General features: G+C 33.6%; 1 protein-coding gene and 1 long non-coding RNA gene across 2 annotated transcripts in view; one reads left to right on the top strand and one right to left on the bottom strand.

The window, feature by feature from the left end:
• Positions 1 to 22,040, top strand: part of LOC142983593 (putative G-protein coupled receptor No18) — a 78,620-nt gene that overhangs the window by 18,444 nt on the left and 38,136 nt on the right. The gene's annotated exons all lie outside the window — the stretch shown is intronic.
• Positions 69 to 1,277, bottom strand: LOC142983649 (uncharacterized). The gene is made up of 2 exons (XR_012960104.1): positions 1,146 to 1,277; positions 69 to 891 (listed from the first exon to the last, which is right to left on the bottom strand). It is a non-coding gene; the product is annotated as an uncharacterized LOC142983649 (long non-coding RNA).

A 22,040-nucleotide genomic window follows, 5' to 3' on the forward strand; every position in this document is an offset into this window, starting at 1 on the left:
GACGCAGTAGGTATTTAGGACTTAAAACTGGAAATCGCAGTTTTCGAATGACTTACAAACATACAAAATAAGATAATATGTCTTTTAATTTATGTACAGAGCATTAAAGTCTTATTCCGCAGACGACTGCAAACCGCGAACAGCAGAAAATGATGGTACTTTAGTAATTCGAATTGTATGAAACTTATTCTGATGATAATTGCAACTTAAGTGCGACGAATCCTTTGAATTGTTGTGACGTGAAGAGCCAGGTTCCGTATGCGGTCTGAAGTTTGCAGTTAACTACAGTTTGCAGTCATCTGCGCCTAGCAGTCAACTACAAAAACATTAAAATTATTGTAAACATCAAGGATGATATTCCCGTGGACCTTTAAAAGTATCAATAATCAAATTATTCGTTTTCTGAACCCAAAATGGCGGTTCCTTCTTCACTCTATACTTTTCATAACATTCCACAACCCTATTACTTAAAGAAGAATTACGTTGTTTCTCTACTAAATAGAGCATATGTCTCAAATCATCCATTACTTTGCCCTGTCGGTTAATTCTTTTAGTTTCGTTATATAAGTACTCTGTTGCAATGAATTTTCCTTGCATGAAGTCCATTATAGCTTCCATTCTTTGTAAATGAGCTATTCTTGCATGGAAACCCCACCTTGGGGGTAAAATTGTGGTACCATTGCCCTCTTTCGGGAGTAAATACCGCTGTCTTCGTGTTTCAAAATCAATTTTGGGTTGATTTTCAACAGTTTTGTCGTGTTTTTTGTCTTGTATAATTATGACTAGTTCCTTCTTTTTGTTTAAGTTGTTTTTAAGTAAGATTGTTTTTAAATCTTCCGCGTCGTGTTTCTTTGATATTGCCACATGCTTTAGGTTTTGGAGAAAGAATATCTGCAACGCGAATGAAAGTAAATATTGAGACCCACAATAAAATAATGTATCTATAGTGTAGAAATTAACGCAGTAGCAGTTCGATTGGGAATTGAACTGGATACCTTGCGATTTGCAGCTGCATGAAATACCTTTTAGTCAAAAAATACGGTTTAATTTACATACATACACACATACATACATAACGCTTTTTATCATAGGGGTAGGCAGAGACAGATTAATATAGTATAATGAAATTGTAAAAATGAACTCACACAAAATATTTCAAACAAAAATACACTTCTCATTGTATCCAATGTTGAGTCATGTTGTAATAACTTCGATCGACTGTAAATGAAATGAAAAATTAATTGAATATTGCAAGGTTATTGATAAAGATGAAATTAATTCTGACATATTATTTATAATGCTGACTCTTGAAGTACACTGTTCAATGGAAACGAGTATTTATTTTGTTATTGTATTTTTTTTTTTATGGGCAGTGATAGCCGAGTGGTATAAGTTGACACCTCCCACCTCCGAGGCAACACACCAATGACTTTTCGAAGTTATGTGTGTATTAGAAATAATTATCACATGCTCCAACGGTGAAGGAAAACATTGCGAGGAAACCTTGCATGCCTAAAAGTTGTTTAATACATTTATTGAGGGCATGCAAAGTCCCCAACCCACACTTGGCCAGCGTGGTGGACTCAAGGCCTAACCCCTCCCTCATTACGGGAGGAGACCCGTGCCCAGCAGTGGGACAGTACTTATTGGGTTAAATGTATTATTTAATATTTTTTTTATTCATTTAGATCAAATGTTGACACTTATGATTGTTGGGAAAAGGTTTCCTTGAAACGCCTCCATCGCTCTGGACTCGTCGCCATTTTCTACTAACCATCCAGACAGGTATTCTTATCAGGGCTTTCTCCAGGTTCATTGTGGTTAGTTGAAGTGCATAAAGGTTATTGTAGAACTCCGTAGCATTTGGGGAATGTTATCAAGATAGCAGCGCGCATTTTCAGAATTTTTGTAAAATCGATTGGAAAATATCTGACGCATGGTATTACAAGTTTTCTTTTGCAATTTAATGTCTAACTAAACCGACTTTCTGCTCTTAGATCCGATAGCAAAAATAGGAATATTTTCGATCTATCGAACTGACCACCATAAGGCCGATTGCACCAAAAATAAAGCAAGATGATATCCGATCTAAATTAATTCTTCTTAAAATATGTAATCGTACATTTAACTCTAAAAATATATTCGCGTGAATAACTTATCGACACATTCGATTTAACACTTCAATCGTTCGAATAATCGTGAATATCAGCATGCCCTTTGCCCTAAGGGACCGAGTAGGAAGGGTCATGAATAATCGGGGAAATAAAAAGGGTTTTTCTAAGGAAATATTGATCGTCTTTTTGTTACAGTTCTATTGTTCGAATGTTATATTGTTTCTTTGTTTAATTTTCATGGTAATTTTGTTTTATGCGAGCCTTTTGAGTTGATGTGTCAACGTAAGCAATTATGTCGGATGATAACCGTTTTTTGTTTGGGCGTTTCGGCTTGATGTGTAATGTTTAGTGCTTTGTTTCGTATGTTAGAAGTGGGTGTTCTAAATTCATTATTGTTTCGTTTATCTTTTTACTAGGTTGAGATACGATTTATTTATTTTTTTGTAGTTATTTTTAAGTATTTTTGGCTATGCGAATATCGTAAAGGCATAATTTTTTTAAGACTTTTGTGAGCCATTAGCCATACCACATAGCCATTGCTGGGCAGGGGTCTCCTAATCTCGAACGAGGGATGGGTTAGGATTGGACGTAAGTCCATCATACACATAGGAAAAAAGGTATAATAGTTATTCTAATAATTAGGATGCAGCGAAGGTATACCTATATGTCGTTTCAAACAAGTAAACATAGTTTCGTACGATTGGAAAACCCATTCTACAAACGCCCTTAGTCTATTTATCAAGAACAATTTTTCTCAAGTAAATCTTATCATGTCGATCGCTCGCTGCTCTTTGCTACAGAGTGTAGTAAATCGCACTACAGATTTTAATATAAAAGCAAACAAAATGTGTTATATTTCACTTCGGAATACGTAAATCACTCTTCAGTATTGAAAACATTCCGTTCTTCTCGATACAATGGCAGTGTATAGGCCAAGTGATTGATATTCCTGTAGGGTGCGACATTGCAGTCGAGTCACGGAACTGATTACGAGATATCAATCGAGTTTACGTGCACAGTTGACGTTACATGATGTAAACACGTTGTTTGAAGTTTACTTGGCTGTTTTAGCACTGTATAAAAGGGAAAAAAATTGTTGGTAATAACCCATTTCAAAGAATCTATACTTATCTAATTCTATGATATTGAAAGTACGTCTGTCTGTTTTTTTATTGTCCGATAGTGACGAATTTTGGCAAGTATTATTTCGTATGTTTCCCGAAAATCACAAAAGCTTTTGTTTACGTTGTGACATGTGCTTTCAAAAACGATTGATCCATAGCAATGATTAGGTAAGTATATGAAAGAGCTTGTCATATTTCTTCCTGACACAAATTAAAACAAGACCTGTATATATTGTTGAAAGTATCAATCAGTTTAGCCTTTCAAACTATGTTGGAGTCGGTTTTACCGAATGCACCTGAATACCAGTATTTTACATGGAACAACTGCTATTATTTAATGAGTATTAAATAATTTAATTTGGTTTTCTAATTGTGCGTTTGTCATCGGCAAAATCTCCATACATTTAGCACACATTTGTACGTTGGCAGGCGCATATGTAGTTTGAAAATTGAGTTATCTAATTTAACAATAATGTCGTCTAAATTCAGAACTAGAACACGCGTTGCTCCATTGTTATGTGGTATAATGCGACTATTTTAATCCTATTTAAGTGCAGTTAAATGATATTAGTAGGTAAAAAATATTCATATCGCACTACACAGTATCAAATTCTAGTGTAAATGTCAAATACCTTCTTAGTTTCTCTCTCTCTCTTCCATGCAATGAATCACATATGGCAGTGGGGTCAGCCTTCCTGATCTTTCTCCTGCACTTTGCTCTGTCCTGGACATTGTCTTCAAAATACCTTCTTAGAATGTTACATAAAATATAATATTTTTCACGTAAGCTTTGTTCCTTTGGTGATTGCTAGATGTGTATTTTTTTAAGATATTAGAAAATGATGCTGGCCTTAATAAAAATAGCAGTTGTTAAATCATATAAAAGGTCTTCAGGCTTGAACTACTTTGACACAACGTCTTATAGAATTATGTTTTGTTTTGTTAGGGGACACCCAAATAATTATTTTATTTATCTGAAGAGGTCACCTAAACATGTGAAATAATTATATTATTTGTTTGTTACTTGAAACTGCAAGTAATTTGTATTCCTCATTTGTTTGTAAACAGGTCACGGTTTAGATTACAAAGGTGTGTCTCAGACATAATTTAACAGATGTTCTGCATTTCAAATGATATTTACGAGGGATTTGGTTTTGTAACTTGTATCATTATGCTAGTGTTCTCTGTACATTAGCCGCTTTAGCGTACTTAACTGAAAAATGACTGAAGGTTAAATAAGAAAACAAACAAAACATTACTGTTATAGTTAACATTTTATAACAAAATTTAATTGTTAACTACACCACAATAATTTTAGTCCTAATATATATGCCCGCATATTATTAATAGTTTACTATATATAAAGGTATTATTATTTGGCCCCTGCGATACAAGCCACGAGCTTAGTACAGGGGCCAGGGACTGCTTGCATTTTATAATTAAAAATTTCAAACATTGCATTGTATAATTAGAACAACTTTGAAAATAAATTAATTGAAATTGAATTATATTATTTTAAGGCGGCCATTTTAGTATTATACTGAATAACATTTAAATAATTTGTAATATAAAATATTTTAAATATGTTAAAGATAGTTGTAAGACACTTCAAGGGCTCAAATTTAGATTTGCTAGTGTTATTTCAGGAAAACATTTTTCTATTTCCGTGCTTCTAAAAATAGACAAAAAACATTATAACAAAACAAAAAACACCCTCGAGGCATGTAAAAAGAGACACGTAGAGCCAAAATTGTAGTATATTACAAAAATAGAATAAATACCTCTGTAAGAAAAGATACAAAATAAATTTTGCACGCGTCACGTTTTTCCCGCTTGAGAAATTGCGTGAAGCTCGTTCAATTTTACCGTTTACTATCTGATGCTGTTAAAAGAAAACCTTATTTATATGCCTGTTATTCAGGAAATATAGCATCTTGCTTGTTATTTTCGGAAGGAGTAAGCAGAGGAATAAAATAGTGCATTGTTGTTGAATTCTTTGGAAATGAAATGACATATAAACAAGGTTGTCGTAAATTTTCATATACAAAAGGCGCAAACAATATACATGAAATAATTTACGGAGAAATCGCAAATTATAATAATTGTAAAGTATGTACATTTATCAAGTAATAGATAGAGTAAATACTTGAAGGATTTGAATTTTCAAACACCACTTCAATTAAAAGTATACAATAGTACACATGAGCTTTTATTATGTTTTCAGGCTTTAATAATGTTACAGAAAAACTAATACTAAGATTATAGAAATAATTGGCAATATTAACACAAGATATTAAGCCGTGTGTTTGCGTTACCAGTCAGGAGAATCTGCTACACGTCCTGTTGCCATTGTAATTTTCCAAAAGCCTTATTTTTTAAAGTAATTTTATCAAAAACAGCGTATCCTTTATTATGTTTTATATTTCTTCTGCTTTTGTAAAAAAGTCCTGTAAGTAATTTTCGGACGATCCTGTAGTCAGCCTTACAGATTTGCCAAAATATGTCTGTAATAAACTTCAAACCTTCTGGGAAATGCAAACGCGATATTATGTATTAACTTTTTCTATTAAAATGAATGGCTTTGGAGCGGCAAATAATGTAGGCATAGCTGTTTAAGTAAGTAATGGTTAATGTTGTGAAATAGATTGCAAATGTTATAAGACAAACGGTATTATATATTGTTAATTTTGATTTACTTGACGATTTGGCCAAATGTGTTGGTTGTTTTTAAATTGTATTAAATATTAGAGTAGTATAGTTTTGAATCTTCCTTCTAATTTATTAACACTATTATTAACACGGAACTTTGTGAGGATGGATGCATGTTTGTATTTACTAAATTTGGTATTTAAATGATTCATAACCGGGATAGACACATGACATAGGATGCCCTGATTTTAACGCTGAAAAATCTTGTCACGCATGTGAAGTCGCAGGCACTAGCTAATAAAATACAATCCATAATTTGTAGAAGAAAGCGCATAATTAGGTATGAAACTGAACATTATCATGATTCAAATGGCAGCTAAATTTAAAGTTAAACCCGCTTAATCAGCATTCAGCAGTTGTTAAAGCAAGTTAAAAGCTTCCGCGTGACTGGAATTTGAATAACTTGGACACTAAGTTGACGCACAAAAGGCATTACGAGACAAAACTTAGCTTGAAATCAAAACTTACTGCTATTGTGTTGAATTGTACTTATCTATACTAATATTATAAAGCTGAAGAGTTTGTTTGTTTGTTTGAACGCGCTAATCTCGGGAACTACTGGTCCGATTTGAAAAATTATTTCAGTGTTAGATAGCCCATTTATCGAGGAAGGCTATAGGCTATATATCATCACGCTACGACCAATAAGAGCAGAGTACCAGTACAAAATGTTACAAAAACGGGGAAAATTATGATTCTCTTATGTGACGCAGGCGAAGTTGCGCGGGTCAGCTAGTATTAAATATAAATGCGAAGGTAATTCTGTCTGCGTGTCCTCATGCTTAATTTACGGATTCGATTTGTATGAAAAGCGGTAAAAAGGCAGTTTGAGATCAGAGGAAGGATATAGAATGGTTTTTTTTTTTCGAAAATTCTACCTGAACTAATGCGAATAGTAAGTATAGTCCACGCGGACAAAGTCGCGTGCAAGAGCGAGTGCCTTCTAAATAAAATAGGTAACAGTTGTTTCGATTAGTGGATTCAAAATATCTAATACCTATGTTTTTTCTTAACACTAGCTGACCCGCGCATCTTCGCTTGCGTCACATAAGAGAGAATGGGTGAAATTGTTCCCCGTTTTTGTAGCATTTTTTACTGGTACTCTGCTCCTATTGATCGTAGCGTAATGATATAAAGCCACTGAAAGAATTTTTCAAATCGAACCAGTAGTTCCCGAGATTAGCGCGTTCAAACAAACAAACTCTTCAGCTTTATAATATTAATAATATTATAGTATATAGTATAGATTATAAAAGAAGTTGGAAGTAATGTAGACGTCATAGAGTACCGTTTTTACTAAGGTCTGACGTATTTAATCCCGAGTTCAAATGCCTTCACCTTATGTCGTATTTTTGTACATACTGTTTCTTATAGTGAGTTAAAATATAACTTATTTCAACATTGTCATAGAATACTCGATGTTCAATTGATAGCTAGCTTAACTACGTGAAATTTTCAAACCCAAAATTGTCCTCAAATAAAAACAAAAATCAATGTATCTGCTTACCTTTATAGCCTCGGTTATATACCAATGAAAGAAAATGGTTCCCAAAGCACACATTTCCCCGTAAACGACAAGCAGAATCGAATTGAATTTCAATCGGAATAAAATTTTATAGACCGTGTGCATACCTCTTTAGCGTTTACGTGGTTAATGAACATTTTATAAAATTGCCTCTGAAAATATCATGAAAATATGCTTGTCCATGCATTCGTGATGTTTCAGCAAAAAGTTTCGCTAACTCGACGAGTTTTGCCGGAAAAAACAGCGAGGGTTAAATAAATTGTGTACACCCGTCACATATGGTTATGTGACCAGTTTTGTTAGTAACCTGAACAAGTTTATTGTGTGCGTGTTATTTTGTATTTTACTTACTTATTTGGCTGTCTTTGCAATGGATACAATCTTGCCAAATACATTTACTTTTTTAAATATATTTGTAACTAGATGACTCGCCTACCTCACGCGAACACGATTTCATCTCGAATTATACGAATTATATAAGCATAAGTACAGCTATTTTTGAAAACAATAGACTTATTTTGACATCGGGTGTTTAACTATCACTTTGCAAAATTTTATGTATAAGTACGGCTATTTTTGAAAACAAAAATAGACTTCTTTTGACCTCGGGTGTTCAACTATCACTGTGCAAAATTTCACACATCTCTGCCAGCACCTTCGGGGATAACAGGCGCGATATTATGAAGTGCTAACCAAATCAACAATAATAAAGCTACATTATCATTCGGGAGCCTTTCGAGAATATTATATGTTAAGTAACTCGAGTGGATGGCATCATATTAATTTCTGGACCACACCCTTAGGCATCATCTACCCCGTGTCTACCCCTATCAGTGATAAGAGCATAATTAATCCTTGGCTACTTTCATTCAAATTAATGGAGACAAGTGAATATTGTATATTGTTAAGTAATTACTTAGATACTATAATAAAATGCAGCTTATTGAAAAAATACTCTTCAGTAACCTGTGCTATATTTTTTGCGGCAAATTAATACATAAAAACTCTTTTTTTAAAGCGAATTCTGCCTTAACAATGAATATTTTTAACATATAGAATAATATACACACGACATATTTTCAATATTCGACCAAGAAGACAAACTATAAACATAACTCTCGCTATACGGAGAATTATTATTTTACAAACTAAATTGCTATCTGTATCTATGGAATTAGATAATTAGGGAACTAACACGATTAAAACAAAAACAAAACCTTCGACTGCTAGACATTTCAGCGCAAGTTACGTTTTCTTGGTAGTACGATTGACCGAATCAACTCATGACCATCTTCAGTGTAGTCTGCGCCGAAACGCGTAATGTAGTTACACCTTTACACAGTTAACTCAAGTGACTAAACATAAGAGAGGTCTGTCTTTTGTCTTGAAGACCCTCTGGTCACATTGTCCTCTCACACGAACAAAGCACTATTCATTAGTAATTTAATGGAGTACTTGTTGCGGGCATTATCCTTAGCATGTGGTTAGTTAAAGAGGTAATGTTCGCATGGCAACGAGAAGACCTGAGATTTATTGGTAGGATGTTATGAAACTTATTTATTGACTGCAAAAGATCTAATACATTTATAGCGATCTCCTATAGTCGATAGTTTTCAAGTTCTAGGAATATTATCGAGTAGCGAGAGTTTTCTGTTAAAAGGTGCTTGAAAAAAACTTGAAAACTTTGAAGTTCTTGCGGAAAACGCTAGGGGCGCTGATCAGATTTTCATACAAAATTTGGCATTAGCTACATGGTTAGGGATGATCGATTACAGTAGGAAATTGCTGGAATGTAGTAATTCTGTGTCTGTAAGGGAAAGGTAGGGCATTTTCTAGTGTCGATAGCTGGGTATTGAGTAACCAGTGATAAGCCTTGCATGAAGAGATAATGAGCGTTTTTGGAATTTTAAACAAAAGACTGACATAACGCCATTGTTATTGTATATACCACAAGGTGCAAAGCGAGTAGTACCGAGACACAAACAAAATTAAAACTTGTTTTTTACCATTGATAAACCTATTTAATATTCTCTATGAAAGAAACCAAGAAGTGACTCTACTTTACTCTACACATTTTCTTCAGTAAAAATTTTCACAAATTCAATTGTCAGGGTCAAATCAGTTTTGAATCCCAATTTGATTGGTCTCCCAACAATCAAATACAATTTATTTACATTTCGGCAACGTATTAAGATCCTTTTTATTGATATTTTATGCCAATCCGAATGAATCGGACTGTGATGAAGATCTTTAGAAGAAAATAATTTATTTGCATTTATAAGTAATAAATGTTCAAATGTAATTGATATGAAATACGTAATATTTATTTGAGTAAGTATTTCATTTGGGGAAATGTTCTTGATTGTTTACTTAATATGGCTTGGGACTTTATTGTGTGTGATTAATGAGGTATAAAGTACGTAAATTGGCGTTTCTTTCAAAAGTTTGTTTTGTATACTGAAGTTAGAAACGTATATAAATGAATATTTTAATACACAAAGCAATTTCGAAAACAATTTACTGTCGTCGAAACTGTCAATTACATTTCAATTTACTTAAGTATCAAATATTTACCGTACCGAACCTCGATTCTCTACTACTATCAACTATCGACAACCGGCTAGCTATGGAGAAATTTTACACGAAAATCTACTCAGCGCCTCTACCGGGCTCCGTTAGAACTATTTTGGCAGTACATCTTAATGTCAAACTCTCGATACTCGACAATACAAACTATACAGAATTGTGCTACCGTTGTACGCTTCCTGTTGTTTAAATGGGAAGTTTAGTTTTTATTTGGTTCTAGTAAAAACCGCTTTTACTAATATCATAGACAGTTTGATAAAGCTTCTTAAAAACTATCAAATTAACTATAAACATCATTAGGTATTGTTATCAAACAGCTGTCTTTCGACTATAAAACGCCTCGAAAAATTGACTACGCAGAATAAAAATATAATATTACTTTTAAATGACACTGTCCCCTTGCATGCAGCGGCAACTTGTAAGTAACACAGCACATAGCAATAATTGTAAATCATGTTTGTAAACTGTTTATTGGTGTATTTTTTGTAAGTTGTCCTTAATAAATACATAAATAAACTATAACCGAACGAACTCCCAAACATTCTTGTATACTAACTTCCAAAAAATATTATTCAATACGTCACTTTTCATTGTTCGTCGTACATTTTCTTATTTACATCAAAACAATCTTAGCGTCATTTGATTACCCCCTATACGTCAGTTAAAGCTCCAATAAAAAATTTCAACGCCGATAAATAAGGTGCTTACAAGATTTTCGCGCGAATGAAGCGAGAAATTAAAACGTTCGTGTAGCCCACGCCCTAGTTAGAGCTCTCGAGTATGTCTTGAGGTTTTCCTTATTGGACTTAGAGCTTGTACACACGGGCTACAAGTAAACGCACGGAGAAAAAAATGTGCGATTCAGAAACTGCAAAATCCCATGTCCCATGCGACGTGATTTCCTAGCGTTATTTATTATAATCAATCGAGAAGATTTTTTAATGGCACTAATTACAACGCCCCTAGCGCAAGAACTATTTTCGTTAATAATTTTTTTTGGATTTTATGATGTAAAAGGCTAGTTGATAGTACAGGGTGTAGAAAAACACGCTAATTTATCTATACTAATATTATAAAGCTGAAGAGTTTGTTTGTTTGTTTGAACGCGCTAACAGGAACTACTGGTTCGATTTGAAAAATTATTTCAGTGTTAGCTAGTCCATTTATTGAGGAAGGCTATAGGCTATATAACATCACGCTACGGACGTTAGGAGCGGAGTAGCAACGAAAACTGTTACAAAAACGGGGAAAATTTCAACCATTCTCTCTTATGTGACGCAAGCGAAGTTGCGCGGGTCAGCTATTATTCATATTAACTGATACCAGTTGTGTGCCAGTTTCGCTTGGTTTCTACCTCAAGTGTTCGTTTACAATAAATAATTCTCCGTAATTTCGTATTTGATTCGAGACACCGAAAAAAAGGTTTAATATTTATTCGGAGATTTTTAGTTGCCCGTGTATTAAGAAGTCTTAGATGGTAATAAATTGAGAAATGTGCTTTATGTGTCTCAATTGCAGAGTCTTCTACATTTTATTAAATTCCACTCACTGGTTTCTTGAAGCTGTTTTCCTTTAGTGGTAAAATAATTAATTGATCAATTTAAAGCATACAAATATAAAAAAACCGGCCAATTGCGAGTAGGACTTGCGCAATAAGAGTTCCGTTCCATTATTTAAAAAAACAGCAAAATAAGCAAGTCTTTTGTATGAAGTCCTCCTAAAATATTTATTTTATTCTGGTTTGAAGTATTTGAATCTTTTTATTCGTGTCTGTATGTTTTGCGTGATTTCAGTAATTATATCCATTCAGCTACACTTTTAATAATAAATCCTTTATAATAAATTCCACTCACGTCCCTTATTACCTCGAGAACATTCTTATGACCTAGGTACTAAGTTGAATACTAAGTGCTAACGCTGTTGGATATACATTAGATATCATTTAGAAACCTTAACCTTTGTTTTAAAAGTCGTGAAACTACATGTTGCGTAGAATTCCATTTACTTGATGTTTTGATCAATTAGCGTCAACATGAATAAATCTATACTAGTAACATAAAATACATAATATGCAATCATAACTCAGTCCGTTTCTGTCACAATTATGGCAATACAAGAGGCTGCCCGCGACTTCCTCGGGGACTCCGGGAAAAAAGTAGCCTATGTGTTATTCTGGGTTTTCAGCTACTTATATACCAAATTTCACCGTAATCGGTTTAGTAGTATTTGCGTGAAAGACTAACAAACATCCACACATTCATACATACATTCTCACAAACTTTCGCATTTATAATATTAGTAGGATTATTGAATACTGCTATATTGAGCCGTAATTTGGAAGGAAAATAACGTCGCACATACAATATGCCGCACATGAATTTCCAGCCGTTAAAGAAAACCTATGATTTTGTTATTTCTATTTTTTTATGTAATACAAATTTAAAGGCTTGATTTACCATTGAATTTCTCCCATAACTTAAAAAAATAATCCTATCGATATAATCATTTGACCGAGAGGGCGACGAAAACTTGGATCGTACAGGTTTTTGTTACAATAAATTCTTAAATCGACCTAAATTTTCAAAACTATCTACCCGTCTGTAACACTTAAGAAAATAGAACAAGTTTCTGATAAACACAGTGAAAGTAAATTTATAGCGGTGGTCTTAAATTCGTTACGAGAGATTAATTGTTCTAACAACGGGTCAAGGGCCAGCCTAAGATTAGGGATAAGCTAATTAGATAGAGATTGATTTACTTCGGAATGAATTTTTGATTAACTTTGTTTTCTTTACACATTAACAACTTTTTTAGAAACATCTTTTTTGTACAGACAATGATTCAATTGATTGTAAAGAAGCGTTTTTTTACAGTCATGACTGACTCTCGGTTTCCTCTCCAGGGGGGGGGGGGTTAGGTCTTGAGTCCACCACGCTGACCAAGTTTGTTTGACTTATCGTTCATACTTTTTGACATAGATTGGGAGCCCCAAAGGCAAAGTTGAAAATGTAAAGTACCAATAAAAAAGTGACCAGTGTCGTTTCATTTTCATATTAATAGCTAATAGCTATATACAGACTCCGACTATTGTTTATATAACAAGCAGTATCTTTAGCTGTGTAAATACGTATGAACAACTGCTCACCCATCTTTAAATAGACATTCTTTTAGTTTTATCAACCCGATTATACAAACCTTCTGCGTCACGCGACTCACGGCCCCTAATTCTCGAAAATAAGGGAATAAAGAAAAATAAAGATTATAATTTGAATACAACGCGTTCAAAAAACAGCTTAAGGCCATCTCATGGAAAAATATCGAAGCAGAAAATTGGTTTGTAATGGGTTTTATCAAAAGCTTAGGGATTTTACCACCGTTAAAATTATATTTTTATTACAGACCGCGTAGAATTATTTACGTAGACTGCTAAGCAATTTTGCTTAGAAGATTTTTTTGTCAAATAATAAATGTCTTTGCGTATTAGTGAGAGATTTCTTGCTTCGTTGATATTTTTTGGGGTCATTATTTAGGTTCTATTGATAGTCGCAGAGTGAATGTATGTAACAATTTGGTAAATAAGCACACATGAATGGTGTCAGAAGATAGAGTCTCCAGACACTTTAGCGTAACTTTAGTCACCAAAAATCTTTTTATAAAGACAAATCTCGCACTATGAATTGATCTCTTGCCGCGGAGATATTTTACTAACATACAAACAACAACGGACACAAAGTACAATCAGACCCGAAAAAAATATTAGTGGATCGTACAAATTACTGTCCCGTGAGGGATTCGAACCCACAACCTGCCGACACAATGGCGCGTAGCGGCGTGGCGACTTAAACCACTGCGCCACGGAGGCAGTCAATTAGAAACTGATTATCAACATAACATAATTATCATAGCTCTTGTGTATGCAGCTAATAGCTTACAAACATTTTTATTAAGAAGATAACTACTGCTGCTAGCTAGAAACAAAAATACCAATTAAAGGACATAAAGCACAACTACACACGATACAAGCATTTGGATCCCACGCATGGTGGCATGTGTAACCCACACAATCATAGTTAAGTCGAACCGCTCGAATGCCACATGCATGCACATGTGCACGGGCATATGTGGGTGCCATCTTTAATACCACGCAACATGTGCATAGTTAAAATGTTTTCAAAATTAAATGGGAAAAATATTGTCATAAAATTGAAAGAAGTTTGGAGCATGAATTAAAACTTTTGAATATCTGCTAAGTCAATAGCGATAGTAAGTAGCGATTGTGATTTGTGAATTGAAATGAATTTTCTATTGCATATTTAAAGTTAGATAACATTAATTTCACTTTAACGAAATGATCACTATAACATTACCCACTTATTTCTGTGCTTTCAAAGCATTCTGTTTTTTAAAAGAAGTTAGTTATACTTTTTATAGGAAAATCCATACCCATGGCAAAATTCATGGTATAGTTGATTTAGCCTTAGGATTGATTTTTCCGTCATAAATTTTTATTTTAAGAAATATTCTTGAAGACTTATCTGTCAACAACTAAAATTTGCCCCTCATTCGATAACTCAAACTTATGAGTCGAATTAAGAAAGCAATCATTAATATAAATACCCTAATTTTCATACAAAAGACATTATTTTTTTATATAAATGCTTGGTTTTTGAAAGCAATTACGTATGGTGCGAGTGAAAGAACATTATGAAGCATAATTTGATGGCGACAGGTGTCGTTAACGGCATTTCCTTCTTGCTTCTCTCTTATACGTGCCTTTAAATTGTACGATTCAAATCAGATTTATGTGGAACCATTATTGTATTCATATAATCTTGTGTTCTTGATATGACTTGGTTTATAATCAAGATCGTATTATTTACTCTTAACGGTCAAAATTTAAATAAAGAATTTTACCTTCAAATCGATTATAATAAGTCTACAAACGAAAATAATATTTTACTACTTTATTTGAGATGGGTAAGGAAACCTAATCACATAGCGCATTCCTACCTTATAAGTCTAGCTTAAACTCTAACCATCTTTTTCATAAAAATATAATAATATTAGGTAATGAAAGGCTTATAAGGTGTTTTGTTTCTTTCACTCCTTAGCGAAATGAAAAAGATAAAACATATTATAGTAGCATTTTAACTAAAATAGGTTTATAGTTTGTTTATGAATAACAGGGTAATTTTCTTAAAGGCACCAAAATACATTACTCTTATGTGAACTTTGAAGCAAGTCTAAAACATTTCTTTATTTCTAATCTATCAAACTTACCAAAATACACCCCATAAATACTTCTCACTAAAACATTCACTAACAAATTTTCCTCATAGCACTTTATTACACGAACTCACACCACCATCCTTATTTTTCTCACGTAGACCGTATCATGACCCAGTTGCTGTACCAATTTAGACCAGCTCCCTTAAGACTGTAGCTATTACGACAAAGATTCGATTAGCTGTCAATGTTGTGTCAGATTTCAATAGTTATTGGAAGATGTAAGGCTTGAATTGTAGTGGAAGGCAGGGTCAAGTTGCAAATATTTGAATTTTAAGTGAAAGGTAAGACAAGGTAAGAGCTGCTTAGTTAAGCCTGGTTTCTGAAGTACATTTAACAGTAGTTTATCCTATTCAAACTGTCATGTTTATATGGGCTTAAAGATTATTGTACAGTCGGTACCATCGAGTATCGAAATTTTGACATATAGTTTGTATTGTCAAAATAATTACTGCGACGCACGCCCGTCAGAGGCGCTGATCAGATTTTCCTACAAAATATCTGGATAACAAGCCGGTTGTCGGTAGTCGATAGTAGTAGAGAATGAGCTACAGGCCCAGGAATATTTAGAGAATAAGCATACATTTAATATACCTTTCGTAGTAGATGATCACACTGATAGGTTTAGTAAATAGGCAAGTACCTAATTTATACAAGTTTCAAAGCAAAGCTACAAAAAATGTAATCACACCAAACCATATCAAGAAAACAAACAATTCCACGTATAACAAATGACATCAACCAAATCGTCCTGAAACAGCTGAACACAAGCTCACAGTTTATCAAAGACATTTCAAACAATGCATCCTGTTATCCAACAAGACAAACATTCACATTCCCAACGCGAGAGAAACCGCACGCTGTAACTAGTTTACAAACAATTGACGAACGTGTGTAGATAGACTTTAATTACCTCAAACATTTCACAAAGGAATTTCAACTTTATACTCATACGTATAAAGTACATATTCACTTGTGGAGAGTCTTTGTAGTCTAAGAGATAGTGCACTTGATTGCTTAGCGTGTTCTTTACACACGCTACTGAATATATTTTCTGATTGCAGTAAATAAATTAGAAATACAGGTTGAAATGTGCATTTTTGGTGTAAATCTAGGGTATGTAGATTGTGTTATCTTTAGTTAAGTGGTGCACGAAAGGATTTGTATTGGCTGTACCAGTAACCCAATTTTTCTTTGTTTCTTGTTAAGTTTTTTGTATATATTTCAGCATATATTTTAACAGCTCTTATACTAAGCTCCTGTACGTCAGACTAAAATAAACTCGAATACATTTAAAGAAAACAAAGTATGGTTCTCAATGTCATAACTTAGACACATGCATATTCGAATACAGTGAGTTAATTATTGTTTTTTTGATGTGAGAATAATTATGTACCCCATCTAAAAGTGCTGTATTAGGAAGAAAAAATTAAAATCTGCGTTTGGTATGTTCCTATTCAAAAGGCAAATAAGCATTCACCATCAAACCAAATATAAGGTTTAGAAGTAAACGGAAGTTCAACAATCAATTTTATTCACTTTACTCCGCAATTAACTCTACCTACTAAGGCAAAAAGCTATAGGTGTAATACAAAAGGATTAATTGCGTACAACTGAAAAGGGAAACGTTCACACACATCCAAACTTAGTCATTTACGAAACCAGTAATTAATTAAACCTTTGTACAAATTTCTATTATTCGCATTAAACTTTGACACTAGCTCCTTACCTACACGGAAACTTGATTCATTAAACACCTCCCGTAAGTATACAGGGTGGTTTAATTTGACAACTTTATTGTCGTCTACAGGGTGTTGTTAAGAGGTTAGTTAGTAAACACTTTAGCTATATAGGGTGTTTATAACGTAACGTGTACTCATCTTGATGGTAATAGATTTTAATTTGTTTTAGGGCCTATTGGTACTGATCTATAGTCTAAGTATACTACTGCTGATTACAAAGACTATGTACTACTTTCACGTTTTATCGTTTTTCTAATGTATATTCGAAATAAAACTTGAGGGCTTGAAAAAATCCCAATCCATACTTGGCTAGCGTGGTGGGCTCAAGGCCTTTTCCCCGTTTGGGAGGAAATCCTTGCCCAGCAGTGGAACAGTAATGGATAAAAAATCTATTAAACTAAGATTGTCAACATTAAATTAAAGTTTGGTCACGTGCCTATTACGTTGCTAAAGGCTAGTTTTTAGTCCCATAGGCATAAATGGTGAAACGTGGATGATTTTCTTTCACCTTTGTCTACACCTTCTAGTTCAACTAGCGCGATGTTAGGACTGAGTCCCAGTGGTTAGATCTAACAATATACCTTAGTATAGTTTTATGTCTATTTCATACCCCACTGCCGACACCTTCAAGAACAATCAATCAATTATAAAATTTAAAAAATAGGGCTAGTAGTAAACCCTAACAAAATACCTAAATATATTTGTTTAAGGTCATTGAACTTGCTCGAAATTGAAGCGAGTGTAAGCTTCACACGATTGCAAAATACTTTCTATCGCGTTCGTCGAAATGAAATGTACCTACATATTTGAAATAGATACGGTTTTCAATATGAAACCTGTGTGAATGTCGTGCTAGTTTAAAATGCCATTTGATGTTCTAGGAACTGGTTTTCGTATTGCAAGTGGTTTTTTATTATATTGGTATTTCTTTTTGAGATATAAAAGGACTATTGTGTATGATTTTAGTTTGCAATTGTGTTTTAAAGCAGCCTTATAATATCGGCTTTCTATTGTATGTATATTTCAGCATTCATAAATTAAAACATAATTGGTAAATTAAAAATATAATTCACAAAATATAATATGACATTTACTTGCTATTATAACAATCAATTAAATCTTACTATTACTTATTACCCTAAAATCCTGCCTGGACATTTTACATTTTCCTACATGAACAAAATAACTTCATAGTTTTGGTCTTTTAAAATGACTGCTCATTCCGTAATTAATCAGCAATGAGGGATGAATCTAGTGGAAACTAGGAAACAGAAAAAAACCAATAAGAAACGGACCAATAATCTGTCTTATCTCCAAGATATCCAATACATTTCTCCAGAAACAGCCATAACTTATACCTAAACACCATAAATAAATAGAAGTCTCAAAACCCTTCCCTAATGCCAAGAAATAAATCCTTTTTATCACTTAAGTTTTACGACGGGTAATAAACAACAGGCGGGGAGAAAAATAAAAACAAATTAAACAGTCTCCGTGAGATTAAAAGTGCTAAGTGCTAGAATTATGAGGAAATGGAAATATGGACTAACAATAACTGGGATGCTTTGTTGAGAGTATCTTTAAAGTGTACTGAAATGGTTTTGTTGGGACTCAAAGCTATGTGAAATGAAAATAGCTATTCTTATGCGTTTGAAGTAGAATTGGAGATTTATTGCTACTCTTGTTTATTCTTAAATCGTTCAATTATACATAAAAACCCTGTGTGTACTTTAAACGTAAACATTTTGGTCTCAAATGTTACTTTCAGTTCGGCAATAATCATAAATTTTTACTCACTTGTTCGGCTTGTGCCGATCGGGTTCATCTACAATTTTACACACATTCGCTTTTGCCGCCCGACTAGGAGGAATAATGCCGAAACGATCATGTGTGTAGCAAGTGTAACATAATACTATGAGATAATGAGAAAATGTTTGATATAATTCTCAGCAGTCTACAATCAGTAAGGCAAACAGACGCGACAATTGCAATGAAATGTAGTTTAATATTTATACTTACATTATTTTTGAACTCATAAAACAAAGTAATCGAATAAATTTATCGTCAAAAGTAGCTATATCTTACATTATGTAATAGTGACAATTAGTAAATCTGGGTAATAAATAACTAAAAAGACGGTCTTAAAATTAATCTAAAGACTTTTCACGCCGTCAACTTCAACTCTGTCGGTCAAAATAAAAGAAGAATACCTACCAAGCAAAGGTAATCAAAATTTCCAGAATAACTACGCACAGCTCCCTCTAAACGCTGTCCCAAAAACCACGCGTGTAGGCAATAACAATATTTCCTCAATTATTTCAGCATAGAGCCTTTGGTTGCAGCTGCACATAACACTGAATTAAAACAACTGCATTGCGGCCGCATTCACTAAACAAATGTTTGTTTAACGCCTGCCTTCTGAAATATAGGGAAGTGGGTTTAGATTTTGTATGCTTCAAATTAGTTCTATAGGGTACTTATTTACAACTAACTTGAACTAATTGGGAGTATATTCTTTGATATATTTCTCGGAATTTAAAACTAGGCGGTTTCATGACATGATTTCAGTTTGTGTTGTCTTTTGATCGGCAAAAGTCTACTCCAAATACTCGTTTTTCCGAATGTATCCAAGATCTTACGTAAAGCTTTTTTTTAGCCTAAGCATACATTAGAGATCTTGTTGATGTTTCGATTATTATTATATTTCGATTGATTAATGATTTAGGCAAAACGAGAGCAAGGCCTCTTTTTGAATCTTAATGATCTAATCCGTTTTATACTAAACTAGCTGACCCGCGCAACTTTGCTTGCATCACATAAGAGAGAATGGATCAAAATTTTCCCCGTTTTTGTAACATTTTTAACCATTACTCTGCTCCTATTAGTCGTAGTGTGATGATATATAGTCTATAGCCTTCCTCGACAAATGGGCTATCTAACACTGCAAGATTTTTTCAAATCGGATCAGTAGTTCTTGAGATTACCGCGTTCAAACAAACAAACGAACAAACAATCTCTTCAGCTTTAGAATATTAGTATAGATAAAACTTAACTCGGTAATTTTCTTGCTATACGAAATAAATTATAAATATCTCAGTAGGTTTATAGAGGTTCCCGTCTCCTAGCAAGAAATTAAAAAACTACTCTTAAAAAATAGTAGTCAAACCATTTAAACCAAAAAAATGCAACGTATTCAACAAAATTCTCAACGAAAATTAACATAATACACGCTGATGACGTCACGTGCGCCGTAACGTCGACGTCACGTCAATTAACAAGCAATTACATGCGCCTACGTTGTACAAAATGTACGTAAATATTCTTAAACTTTGTGATTAATGAATGGAACGAAATGAGCCGTTTTTGTGTTGTAGCCCCACAACTTAGTAGAGGACCTTGGCATGCACGATTTATCTAGATTATATACCGCCGACCTGCCACGCCACTACGATTGCGTCGTGTGTTCGATTCCCACACGGTACAATTATTTGTGTGATCCACAAATAGTTGTTTCGGGTCTCAATGTACATTGAGTCCGTTGTTTGTTTGTCTGTAAAAGACCCCGCGTGATTAGAACAAATCTTAGTGCGGGTGTTGTTTTTTTTAATAAGAAAAAATATTGCGAATTCGAACGAAAGTTCACTAATTCCAGCTGACGTCACCTTAATTATAGTACAGGCCAATGATTAATTAATAGCTGTAGCGAACAGTCCACCGTCTGCTGTATAAGTCTTGAAGGCACTGATGTTTTAAATTCTGAATTTTGTATACCATCGTCAGCCGCCTTGAGTGTGTGGTTCTCGACTAAGTTGCCGGACTTTATTGCCGGTTATCAATCTTGTTGAGAATAGATTTGATTTGTTTTGTAGTTGCGATTAGTTTTATTTATCTTTCTACGTTATTCCGTCTGATTGATAGACAGTCATTGTTCGTAAGACGTAAAGCATCTTGAAAAATTGTTTGCTAATTTTGATTGGAGTCTGAGGTAATGAATGGAACTTTTACTATATTGTAAGATACGGTACGTAAGATAAGGTAGGTACATACCTATCTAGTAAATTTACTACAGAGACAACATATTTCTTTTTAATAATTAAACTAATTATTTGTCACCTTAATGTTAAAAATACTTTAACAATTTTATAAATCACTAGGTTTCAGACCGCGGCTTTCCCCGAAAATCATACCATTCCAAAAATCCTCTTTTAATGTTCCTCCTATACTTCTTAAGAAATATTGAAACCAAATTTCAACTTTCTATGCTCAGTAACATCGGCTGTGCGTTGTCCATAAGTCAGTAACAAAAAACTTTTACATGATATTGATTAAACTTCTAAGTAACGGTTGTATTTCCAAAAACAATCTCTGATTGATTTCTAAACTTCGACCCATTTTGTCATGGCGTTCTGAAACACATCAGAAGCTACCTAATCTCATCTATCCGTCTACTACTCACACTAATCTATTCTAGTTCAAAGTACACACGAACAAATATCTTAAGCCATCCTAATCTTAGTTAACCGCAGAGTACCTTACGTAAGTTACCAACTATCTCTAGTTAAATATAGAGACTCTCACCACAATTATCAATATCAACTAGACTAGTAGTTTCTATCGATTGCAACAACATACTCGAAAATGTAAAGGCTAGATCAAGATATATGATTTTGAAAACTTAGCTAAAGTATTCACATTATTTTTTTTAAATGGAATGAAAATATTGTTTAATATAAAAATGTGTAAATGAGATATTCATAAATAAATCTGCTAACAGAGCTTTGATACGCTGTTTCTTTTATCTTTTATTATTCTTCTTACGCTTTTATTATTTAGTAGGTACTAGCTGACCCGCGCAACTTCGCTTGCGTCACATAAGAGAGATTGGGCCATATTTTTCCCCGCTTTTCAAATTTTTCAAATCAGACCAGTAGTTCCTGAGATTAGCGCGTTCAAA

Source organism: Anticarsia gemmatalis, chromosome 24, assembly GCF_050436995.1.
Source record: "Anticarsia gemmatalis isolate Benzon Research Colony breed Stoneville strain chromosome 24, ilAntGemm2 primary, whole genome shotgun sequence".
NCBI classification, from domain to species: Eukaryota; Metazoa; Arthropoda; class Insecta; order Lepidoptera; family Erebidae; genus Anticarsia; species Anticarsia gemmatalis.